This window comes from Chenopodium quinoa, unplaced genomic scaffold, assembly GCF_001683475.1.
Source record: "Chenopodium quinoa cultivar QQ74 unplaced genomic scaffold, ASM168347v1, whole genome shotgun sequence".
NCBI classification, from domain to species: Eukaryota; Viridiplantae; Streptophyta; class Magnoliopsida; order Caryophyllales; family Amaranthaceae; genus Chenopodium; species Chenopodium quinoa.
The window spans coordinates 286882-300111 of NW_018745207.1; the positions used below are offsets into that span (position 1 = coordinate 286882).

Consider the following 13230-nt stretch of genomic DNA (forward strand, 5'->3'; position numbering starts at 1 on the left):
AGATACGTCCAAATCGATCAATAATATCAGAATCGGATAAATCGGTCCAGACCGACTTACTAACGGGATGCCCTAATACATTACAAAATTTCGCTTTAGCCAACGATCCAACCAGAGGAATAATTGGAACTGTGGCATCGAATTTCTTAATAATATTCTCTATTAGAAATGCATTTTCGAACATTTGACTCCGTATTACTGAAGAATTGAGTCGCACATTTGAAAGAAAACCCATAAAGTCTAAGGAATGGTTTGATAATCGATTGATATAGACTCTTTTTGGTTGAGACCACACAGAAAAATTACATTGCCAGAAATGGATAAGGTAATTTTTCCATTTATGCATCAAAAGAGATGTCCCTTTTGAGGCTAGAATTGATTTTCCTTGATACCTAACATAATGCGGGAAAGGTTCTCTGAAAAGCCATAGGATAACCCCAAAATCCTTAGTAAAAACTTTTACTAAATATTTTAGTTTTCCGTAGAAAAAAATTCGTTCAATAAGGGTTCCAAAAGAGGTTGATCGTAAATAAGAGGATTGGTTGCGGAGAAAAACAAAAAAAGATTCGTATTCGCATACATGGAAATTATATAGGAACAAGAATAATCTTTGATTCCTTTTTTTCAAAAAAGAAATGAATTCCTTTGGAATAATAAGACTATTTAAATTACGAAACTCATAAAGAAAAAATCTTACTAAATGCAAAGAAGAGGCATCTTTCAACCAGTAGCGAAGAGTTTGAACCAAGATTTCTAGATGGGCAGGGTAAGTTATTAATATATCTAACACATAATTTAAATGGAAGAATTTGTCCTCTAAAAAAGGAAATATTGAATGAATAGATCGCAAATTATGAGATTTTACTATTTCTTTTTGTTCTTTTTCCCCGCAGGCAGATATTAATAACGGGGAAAATGGAATTTCTACAATGACAGCAAACCCTTCTGTCATCATTTGCGAATACAAATTCGTTTTGTGCTTGTACCCCAAAATATCATTTTGGCTCGAATCATTAACAGAAAGAATCAAATGATTCTGTTGATACATTCGAGTAATTAAACGTTTTACAATTAGTAAACTATATTTCTTGTCACCCGAATTTTCCAACAAAATCGCTTTATTGAAACTATGATCATATGCAAATGCATAAATATATTCCTGAAAGATAAGTGGATAGAAAAAGTTATGTTTCCAAGACTTATCTAGTTGTCTATGTCCTTGGAATTCTTCCATCTCAATTGATCCCGAAAACAAAAATAAAAATAGCAGGTTTCTTGGGTTATCAAATAATACATAGTGCGATACAGTCAAAACAAGATATTTTATTATGAAATAATAGATACCTCGGAGATGGGTAAATTTATCAGCAGACTCTCTATTTTTGTTGCATCTAATTGGTTTTTTTTTGTTATAAGAAAAAAAAAATTAGATGGTTAGAAATCCTTTATTTTTTAAACCTAATCGCTCTTTTGATTTTGGAATTTAGACTAAAGTTTTTATCAATATACTCTTTCTTCTACACATTTCTCGCTATCCCCTTATGTATAATGGATAATCGAATAATTAGGATTCGCTATAAAAAACAAAGCATCCACTCGTGGGAGAATCCTTTCCCGCATCAGTTACTAATTTATTTTAACGTCTAATTAGACCGGGAAATCATTCAAATTATGAAAATAAACTCGTTGTTCTTTCTTTCCTCAGAATTTGAACCATAAGGTTCGATCCATTTATTCAATTGACCCAACTTTGAATTCATTTCGTTTCCTTGCAACAATTCAAATAGAATTGTATACCAATTTGGTAAGAATGAAATATTCTCCGAATTTTATATTGATACGACATGCTCTTTTTTCCATTCATTTCCTTTCAGGATCAGTCGTGGTCTTATAAACTCTACCGATGATGTAGACGAATTCTTTGCTTCATCCAAATATGTAAAAGATTCTAGCCGCACTTAAAAGCCGAGTACTCTACCATTGAGTTAGCAACCCGAAAAAGAAATAGATATGTTATGTAGATACAATCGAGATAAAAAAAATGGAATGGAATCAAAACGTCGAATTAGGAAAAAATCCAAACAAAGTTTTCGAATCGATTCCGAACATAAAAGCAAACAGATCAGATGACAATCAAAAAATTTCTTAGAGAAAATACATTTCTAGACCAAATATTATTATCTATTTTTTGGATCCAAATTCTATATTGGAAAAAATCCAACACACCCTTGAATAAAAAACCTATTTTTGGGGCCTAAGACCGAAATAAACCATTTCATTTTTTCTACTTATTTTGACTTCAAAATTGAATTATATTTGTTCAATATACTCTTGTCAATATAAATAGAAAAAAATACAAATATTAATATTTTTGAATTTCGTTATTTAATATTATTTTTATTTAATTTAAATATATGATTATGATAAAGATTTTCTTTAATCGAATTATTCGAATATTATAAATAGAAATACGATATATACAATATATAATATATTTGGAAATCGAAGTTGAAAAAGTCAAATATATAATATAAGAAAATTTTTGTGTTGGATTGGCACTACATAAGAAATCTACAAGAATAGAAAAAGAAGAAAAAAAGTTCTACCAAACTACAACCGCATTATCTTTGTTTTTTATTTGATTAATTGAACTTCGTTTGATTAAGCCGAAATTCTTTAAAAATCTCCGCCCTCTTTAAAATATCATAAACAGTTTCTGTCGGTTGAGCACCTTTTTCAAGAAACTGTAGAATAAGAGGAACATTTAAATAAGTTTGACTTTTTATCGGATCATAAAAACCCACTTTCTGCAAATCTCTTCCTTCTCTTCGGCACCGAACATCAATTGCAACGATTCGATAGACGGCTCATTGGGATAGATTAGATCAACAACACCCCCTTGGAAACGTATAGGAGGTTTTTTCCTCGTACGGCTCGAGAAAAATGATTCAAAGTTAGGTATATATAAATTAGAATGCCCGATCAAATAAGCCCATAAAATCATCAAATGAATTAGACTAAGAATTAAGTCCTGTTCATTTCTTTATTTCCTAAAAAAAATCATTTGTATACTCATAACTCAAGTTGAATAGCTCAAACGAAAATCTTGCATTTCATTTATTGAGCAGTCTCAAATACCCTTTTGTCTCATTTAGAATCGATTTGAATTCGAAATTATGATCCAAATCCAAGTGTTATGACAATTAACAATTAAAAAGGTATTTCCTTGTTCCGGAAATCTTTATCTTTTTTTTTTTGAATCATTGGGTTTAGACATTACTTCGTTGATTAGGAATACTTTCAAAAATGGCAGCAACATGCCCTTTTTGTTATTTCGTTCTATCAAAGAATAGAATCATACGGACGTCAGATTCCCGACGATATATATAATTATCATATTATCGAAAAGGTTTTAGCAATTCCAATAAACAATTTACCTTTGGGATTTGAAACTTTTTTTTTATCCTTTCGATTTTTCTGTCAAAGATATACTTACGAAGTTGGTCCGGCTTATTGATTGACACTAACCCTAGACCCTTCTCTTTTCCCTTGAGAAATAGCTCAATACTTTATTCCTCGAGCTCCATCATGTACTAGTTTTATTCCACCCCGACAAAAAATACAATGCAGGTTCGAGTGGAATAGAACAAAGGATGTCGAGTCAAGAGCATCCTTTATTAGAGAATGATGGATACTAAGAATCCACAACGGATCATGTCCTTCAAGTCGCACGTTGCTTTCTACCACATCGTTTCAAACGAAGTTTTACCATAACATTCCCCAAATTTGGAACCGGTATGCGGTTAATTCAATTATGAAATCATGAATAGTCATTGGTTCAGTCAGAACAGCCAATACATGGGTATGGAATATATCTTAAGTTATTATAAGATATTTTGAGTAATGGAATGCTTCTTTTTTTACAATAAAATAAAGGAAATATCCCTAAGAAATACAAATCCATGTTTCTTTTTGAGCTCGACCCTTATTAATAAATGAATAATCAAAAAAATAAATCAAAATTTAATATAATAATAGGTTGGAAAATCAACTTTCTTTGCCGGGATGAATAAAAAAATAACTACCCTTTTTATATATTATATAGAAATATATTGGGGATGTATATATGCTTAAGGGCACTCTTTTTTTGGAATTCAAATCAGTGTATGTAATCTATAACCCCATCTTGCCTAAATCTCCAACGAATTCACTTGTATCCGTGTGTCATTTGAACACTTATCTTCCTTTCATTTGATGAAATGGGAAAAAAAAGATTCATTTTTATTAAAATCAATCATTAACAGAAGGAATTAAACTTTAGAAACCGAAAAATGCAATCTTAAATTACATATGCTCCGGCTCTGGGACGGAAGGATTCGAACCTCCGAATAGCGGGACCAAAACCCGATGCCTTACCACTTGGCCACGCCCCACTTATATTTCTATTCTACACTACTAAACACTAATATTGTTATTAATTGTTCGTCAATTCCAGCCCAAATAGCTAAAAAATGGATTCGATTCCGTTGTTAGTATTTTGATACGTGTAGGTATAGAATTCAAATGAATTTATTGATCATTACATAGAATTCCATTAAGATATTGTATGAAAGTAGAATTTCTTCTATTCTCGACAGAGAGTAGAAGGTTTTTTGATTGAGTGAGTAAGTTCAAAAAAAAAGAAGGCCCTTTTTCTTCATTTTTTCTTTCTATCAATAACTCAATCAAAATGCAATAAAAAAAAAAATGTCTGTTATGCTTAATATCTTTAGTTTGATCTGTCTTAATTCTGCCCTTTATTCGAGTAGTTTTTTATTCGCCAAATTACCTGAGGCTTACGCTTTTTTGAGTCCAATCGTAGATTTTATGCCAGTTATACCTTTACTTTTTTTTCTATTAGCTTTTGTTTGGCAAGCTGCTGTAAGTTTTCGATGAGCTCTTTCATCGTGTCCTAGAACAATGAATTATTTTTTCGAGAAAAATGATTCTAATATTCTAATACTAAATAATTGATAAAATCGGATAAGGCTTGCCATATGAACTCTTGATTAAAACGTTCAAATTTTTGAATCGACACAATCCATATTGTTTCGTTTTCCGATTATAACTCTTTTTCGTAAATGAAAAAGTTTGATCCTCCATAAGATCAACAAGTAGGTATAAGAAAATTATGGATAAGTAAGATAATAATATATAAGATAATACTAACTTCATTTTTTTATTGATTTTTTACAATTACAAAAATTGTTTTCGATTTTGAAAAACTTTTTCGGGTTTAGACGTTAAATCAAATTCAAATTAATTATGGGATATATGGTATAAAAATAGAGAATCTATTCTCTTTTTACAAAAAAAATGACCTTGGAGATTGTGTAATGCTTACTCTCAAACTCTTTGTTTACACAGTAGTAATATTCTTTGTTTCTCTCTTCATTTTCGGATTCCTATCTAATGATCCGGGACGTAATCCTGGACGCGAAGAATAAAAGGAGTTCTTTTCTTTATTTTCATCTATTTTTATAGAATTCTATTCTATATAGACGAAATCGATTTTCTAATTAAAACTCATTAGAATGCTATTCTAGATTTGTCATTTTTTTTAGTTATATTTTGAAAAAAAAAATCAAAAAGATTTAAGAACTTTAAAACAGAAATCAAATAGTAAGATTCCGCTATCAAAGGAAACGGAAAGAGAGGGATTCGAACCCTCGGTACGAATGACTCGTACAACGGATTAGCAATCCGACGCTTTCGTCCACTCAGCCATCTCTCCCCGTTGAAAAGAAAAAAGGAATAGTCAAATATTAAATAAATAATTTAGCAAAATTCGAAATAGAATCTATATAACAATACGGTTTATATAACTATATATAATATATACAAAATAGACAAGTTGTATTGTGTAATACAACATTAAGTACAAGTTTTTTTTTTTGAAATTCCAACCCGTTAGATAAAGTAAGAAAGATTCGAAGGATTCATTAAAAGATTCAATTTCAAATCTATTTTCTAGTAAAATTAAAAATAATAGAATATATACAAAAAAAAAGAATGAATATCAATAGACAATAGAGAATATTCAAATATAGAAAGAAAAGAGCAAAAGAAAGACTTCTTCACCCGAAAGGGCCTTTTTGATTCCCACGGCCTGGCCTAATCCGTCCCTCGCCAGGCCTTTTTTTTTGTTTTAACGGATTCATAGGATCTAGACTAAAAAAAACTATTTATTTGATAATGATAAAAAAATGCTTGTTATTAAAACAAAAGCACAATAATAAAATAGACCCAACACGCTATTTATTATTATCTTTTCGTCCCCATTTTTTCTATCTATTTCTTCTATTTTTTAGTTATTCAACTATCTTTTCATAATCTCATCAAATCCTCCAACAAAAATGCCAATACTCCAAATTTCATGATTCTTTTATAATCCTGTCTTGATTACGTCTAATTTGAATGTTCGACAAAAGTTGTATTTGGATACAATAATCCAACTGTAGCGGGTATAGTTTAGTGGTAAAAGTGTGATTCGTTTCATATAACCCTTTAATAGTTAAGGGGTCTGCCGGTTTGATTAATATTCCGATCAAAAACTTTATTTCTTAAAAGGAATTAATCCTTTCCCTCTCAATGAAAAGTTTGAGGAAAATTATACATTCTCGTAATTTGTATCCAAAAGTCAATTAAAAGTGGAATTTTGGGATTATGAAATTACGAAACAGAAAATTGTATTCAAATTGAATTGGATCAATACTTCCAATCGAATCAGTATAAGTAAAAGATCCATGGATGAAGATAAAAAAGGGTTTCTAATCGTAACTAAATCTTCTATTTTTTCTAGAGAGAAGCAAAATAGCTATTAAATGATGACTTTAGTTTACTAGAGGCTTCAATCAACATATTTCTTTTTGTTTTAGCTCGGCGGAAACAAAATACTTTTCCTTAGGATTCTCTCAACTAGAAATAGAGAACGAAGTAACTAGAAAGATTGTTAGAATCGGTTTTTCTAGAGGGATCATCTAGAAAGTAAGTTGTTTTGAATTAAATGCATTCATACAAAAAGCTGACATAGATGTTATGGGTGAAATGAATTCTCTTTTGTTTTGTAATTTCGTTCCCACCTTAATTTAAACTTAATATTTGGGAATTCTCCATTTTCCATAAAGGAGCCGAATGAAACCAAAGTTTCATGTTCGGTTTTGAATTAGAGACGTTAAAAAGAAGAAATCAACGTCGACTATAACCCCTAGCCTTCCAAGCTAACGATGCGGGTTCGATTCCCGCTACCCGCTCTATTATGTATTCATTAATGCATCATTGAGTTGAATACACAATTCAAAAAAATTGTCTCATCTCACATATGTTTTTTCAAAACAAAAAATAAGTTTTAATAAAATAAAAAATGCTAAAAAATAGGAATCAAAAGCGTCCATAGTCTAATGGATAGGACATAGGTCTTCTAAACCTTTGGTATAGGTTCAAATCCTATTGGACGCAATATATTTCCATATATTTTTTCTATATCCATGTGAAAAACGGCATTTTTTTTTAATAAAAAAAGAATAAAAAAACGAAGAGAGATCGATTTCTTTATGCTTGTTCCTGAAGTAGAAAGCGTTCCATTTGTTCTTGAATAGCTTCCTTTAAAAGGGCCTCTGCTTCCTCAGTAAATGTCTTGGTAGAAGATATGATTTCTTGCAACTCCGGTTTATTCGTTTTTACATAAGTACGTAATTCGACAAGATATTTCCTTACTTGCTCAAGTTCTAATGAATCAAGATAACCGTTCGTGCCGGTATAGATAGTCATTACCTGCTCTTCGACCGTGAGAGGGGCGGATTGAGGCTGTTTGAGCAATTCACGTAATCGTTGCCCCCGTGCCAACTGATTCTGAGTAGCTTTATCAAGATCAGAAGCAAATTGTGCAAAAGCTTCTAATTCGGCAAATTGCGCCAGTTCCAATTTTAATTTACCAGCTACTTTTTTCATGGCTTTAATTTGAGCGGCGGATCCTACCCGAGAAACAGAAATACCCACATTAATAGCCGGCCTGATTCCAGCATTGAATAGATCGGCGGATAAGAATATTTGTCCATCTGTAATCGAAATTACATTAGTAGGAATATAAGCTGAAACATCTCCTGATTGGGTCTCGACTATTGGTAAAGCAGTCATACTTCCTTCACCTAAACGAGAACTTGATTTAGCGGCTCTTTCCAAAAGTCGTGAATGCAAATAAAAAACATCTCCTGGATAAGCTTCACGCCTAGGCGACCTTCGTAATAGAAGCGACATTTGTCGATAAGCTTGTGCTTGTTTGGAAAGATCATCATAAATGATTAAAGTGTGTCGCTCACGGTACATAAAATATTCTGCTAGCGCCGCTCCGGTATAAGGAGCGAGGTACTGTAATGTAGCGGGGGAATCCGCTGTTTCGGATACCACAATAGTGTACTCCATTGCCCCCCTTTCCTGAAAGTTAGTAACTACCTGCGCAACAGAAGATGCTTTTTGTCCAATAGCTACATAAACACATATTACATTTTGTCCTTGTTGGTTGAGAATCGTATCTGTGGCTACTGCTGTTTTACCGGTTTGTCTGTCTCCGATAATTAATTCTCGCTGACCACGTCCTACAGGGATCATTGCATCAATAGCAATAAGCCCGGTTTGAAGAGGCTCATATACGGAACGTCTCGAAATAATACCGGGAGCGGGAGATTCAATTAACCGAGATTCAGAAGCTGCAATTTCACCCCGACCATCAATAGGTTTAGCTAGAGCATTTATAACACGACCCAAATAAGCCTCACTCACGGGTATCTGAGCAATTCTTCCAGTTGCTTTTACAGAACTTCCTTCTTGTATCATCAAACCGTCACCCATTAATACAACACCAACATTATTTGATTCCAAATTCAGAGCAATACCTATTGTCCTCTCTTCAAATTCTACTAACTCCCCTGCCATTACTTCATCAAGACCATGAATACGAGCAATGCCGTCACCCACTTGAAGTATGGTGCCGGTATTTACAACCTTTACTTCTCGATTATATCCTTCAATACGTTCACGGATAATTTTGCTAATTTCGTCTGCTCGAATGGTTGCCATGAGTCTTTCTTAATTCGTTTTTCTTTTGGAAACAAAAAAATAATACCTACATACAATTAACTAGAAGGACTAATCAGTTATTTCGTTCATCGCACCAAACATGCCAATATTAGCATTGATGGTCCGTAAATGTAACTCATTGTTCAAAGAACTATTCAGAGTCCCTAGAGCTCCTTGTAAGGCTTGTTGAAAAACCCGTTGTCGGACTTGATTAATCGCTTTTTGTTGTTCAAACTGAATGGTTTCGTTTTTATAATTTTCGAATTGTTCTAAAGTTTTATAAGTTGAATTAATCAAATTCATTTTTTCTCGTTCTATTTCAGAATATCCATTCACTCGAAACTGATCCGCGTCTATTTCCACTTTCTTTAAGCGAGCCCTGGCTTTTTCCAACTGTTCAATGGCCTTTCCGCGTAGTTCGTCTGAATTTCGAATAGTATTCAAGATCCTCTGTTTTCGATTATCTAATAAATCACTTAATGAAAGTGGATTATCTTTCCATTCATTTCAAAACATTCATGACCCCTTCCCGAACCAAACTTGAATCTTTCAATTCATTTGGCTCTCACGCTCAATTACTTCAATTATTTATGGCAAATTTCCATATCTTTTTTGACTGTAATGAACCTATCCTCCCTTCTCTGTTCATATGCGAAAAAAAGAAACCGATCATTAATCAAGACTAGAAAATTCGGAGGACTCTTCTGACCCAAACAAAAATAGAAAAATAGATAAGTCAGCAAAGTTGTTTTTTTTATTCAAATCCAAAAATTTGTGTTACTTTATATGTAGGTCATCGACTTGGCCTTTGGCATTTATTTCCTTAATAGTAATAAAAAAAGCATAAACGTTTTTTCAATAACAAGAAATTAAGGGATTCAAATCATTTTATCGACATGAGTGTTCTATATCGAAAGATTTCTAACTATTTTTCTTTATTTAATTGAAAAAATGTCTCGGTATTCGGTATATTAAGTATTAACAGAGTGGTAGAAAGAATACCCTGCTGTATTTGGACTTCAAACAATTTAAGTTTTAACCATGTTATGGTAATGATCCCACATTATTATTATTGGTTGATAGAGAATCAAAGTATAGTTACCAACAAATCCCGAAATGCTATAGTTCTTACATATGATTTCTTTATTTATTATTGATTTCAGAAGTCATTCGTGAAATCATGCAACTTCCTCCCTAATTATAAAGAAAAAGCGGTAGAGTTACAGTTGGTTGAATCCAACCTATTCTTGAAATAAACAACCCGCACACACTCCCTTTCCAAAAAAGATCAATACACCAAGCACTACACTGAGATTTATTAGATTTGTTGCTAAAATATCGGTATTAAACCCGAAACTCCCGGCGGATGGCCAGTGACCCAAGAAAACGAAAGAATCGGTTACATTTTTCATATGATCTCCTCTTATAGATAAACTAAAAAATCGTTGTATTTTTTAACTTCTTTACTACTTCTAAATTCGAAATGAATTTTTTTTTTGAATTGAGATTCCCAACAAAAAGAATACTTAACTTATTGGAATAGAATTCCTAATTAGGTACTCGGTTTCGTGTGAATTGCGAAATACTCCTTTTGTTGCAACACTTCTCCCTCGAACTAAGAAGGGGAAGGAAGGAAGAAAGCGAGTGGGTAACACGAATTCTTCATCCTCAAATGAAGTCCTTCCCGCGTATTATTTTCTCAACGAATAAGTAATTCTGTAGGAGCAATTTTTCACCATAAATGTGAAAAAGCAACCTCCAAGTTCAAGACTAGAAAAGAAATACGTATTTCTTATATTTCTTTTTCTTTTCTCGAATTAAACAAAAGGATTCGCAAATAAAAGTGCTAATGCTACAACCAATCCATAAATTGTTAAAGCTTCCATAAAAGCTAAACTAAGTAATAAAGTACCGCGTATTTTTCCTTCTGCTTCGGGCTGTCTGGAAATACCTTCTACAGCTTGTCCCGCGGCAGTACCTTGACCAACTCCAGGTCCAATAGAAGCAAGCCCTACAGCCAATCCAGCAGCAATAACGGAAGCGGCAGAAATCAGTGGATTCATGATAAGTTCCTCACACACAAAAAAAATAAATGGTTAATGATACAATCAACCAATGCATTATGACTTAATTATTCCATTGCTAATATTAATCCAGTCGAAATAACTAACAATGCCGAATTGAAAATGGAAATAAGAATATTATTAAACCATTAGATCATTAGAAAGACTTCATCTTTTTTAGTTCCTACTTGTTGAGTCTTTCTGAATCAAAAGAACTTGCGTTTTTCCATTCCCTTTTTCTAATCATTAATCGTTTTTCGATCTTTTTCTTTATTTTGTCTGTTTATTCATTCAATTCGCAGTCATAAACGAACCTGAAAGACTTCGTCGGTTGGTATCGCTATCGAAATTCAAGTAGGACAAATTAACTATCAGTTCATATATAACTTGGCAATATCTAATATAAAATATACATGGATTTCTTACATAACGTAAACCGCTCTATTTTTGAGTCAATCGGATACCGCTAAACTGTATGTATTTGTATATTTCTATGCTCGAAATAAAATAGATTATCTTGATAGAACCTCTTAATCGAATATCTTGATAGAGTATCTTGAGCCACACATATATATTACCTTACTTGGATTTAAACTAAGATAGACTCTTCCTAAGACGAATCAATGATGACCTTCCAGGGATTCGCCTATATAAGCTGCGGCTAAAGTTGCAAAAATAAGAGCCTGAATACCACTTGTAAATAATCCAAGAAACATGACAGGTATAGGAACCACTAAAGGTACTAAAGAAACAAGAACAACAACTACTAATTCATCGGCTAATATATTTCCGAAAAGTCGAAAACTAAGTGATAGAGGTTTTGTGAAATCTTCTAAGATGTTAATGGGCAAAAGAATTGGAGTTGGTTGAATGTATTTACCAAAATAACCTAATCCTTTTTTTGTAAGACCCGCATAGAAATAGGCGACTGACGTGAGTAAAGCTAAAGCAACAGTAGTATTTATATCATTCGTGGGTGCGGCTAACTCCCCGTGAGGTAGCTGTATGATTTTCCAAGGTAAAAGAGCCCCTGACCAATTAGAAACAAAAATAAATAGAAACATAGTCCCAATAAAGGGAACCCAAGGGCGATATTCTTCTCCAATTTGAGTTTTGCTCACGTCTCGGATGAATTCAAGGACATATTCAAAAAAAATTTTGACCTCCAGTCGGAATCGTTTGTGGACTCCGAACAGCTATTGCAGCTGAACCTAATAAGATAGCAATTACAACCCAAGAAGTTATAAGTACCTGGCCGTGGATTTGGAAACTTCCTATTTGCCAATAGAAATGTTGACCCACTTCCACACCAGATATATCATATAACCCCTTTAGCTGGTTGATTGAATATGATAGAATATTCATATTGTCCTCTGACAGAAATATAACTTAAAAAAATTATTTTGATTCAACGAACTCTTTCTTGACTTGGCTACTTTAATTTTCATTTTCTATTTTGGATACTGATTAATTCCATAATATATCCTGCTATTTTTAACAAGTTTTTGAGATTCAAGATCTAGTAACCGATATAAAGTTTAGGAAGTCGGTTTTTAATTTTATTATGAATCAGGGGTTTCTTATATAGCTAGAACGGCCTTCGCAAATTGCAAATACTAATTTGGTAAGAATTAATCGAATTGAAGCTATAGCGTCATCGTTTGCGGGAATCGAAATATCTGCAAGATCCGGATCACAATTTGTATCGATTAAACAAATCGTTGGAATTCCCAAAGTAATACATTCTCGAAGAGCCGTATATTCTTCGTGTTGATCAACGATGATTACAATATCTGGTAATCCTGTCATATATTTGATCCCACCTAGATATGTTTGCAAGTGAGATAATTGTCTCTTCACCACCGCTGCATCTCTCTTTGCGAGATGAGCGAGTCTCCCTGCCGTTTGTTCCATTCTCAAGTCCCTGAATTTATGAAGTCTCGTTTCTGTCGTGGACCAATTCGTTAACATACCGCCAAGCCACTTTTTATTAACATAATGACAGCGAGCCCTTATTGCAGCCCGTGCTACTGAGTCAGCTGCTTTATTTTTT

General features: G+C 32.9%; 2 non-coding genes across 2 annotated transcripts; one reads left to right on the top strand and one right to left on the bottom strand.

Annotated features, from left to right (window-relative positions):
- Positions 1-4361: 4361 nt before the first annotated feature.
- Positions 4362-4433, bottom strand: TRNAQ-UUG. Its single transcript has one exon. It is a non-coding gene; the product is annotated as a tRNA-Gln (tRNA).
- A 2992-nt stretch (positions 4434-7425) lies between these two features.
- Positions 7426-7497, top strand: TRNAR-UCU. Its single transcript has one exon. It is a non-coding gene; the product is annotated as a tRNA-Arg (tRNA).
- The last annotated feature ends 5733 nt before the right edge of the window (positions 7498-13230 follow it).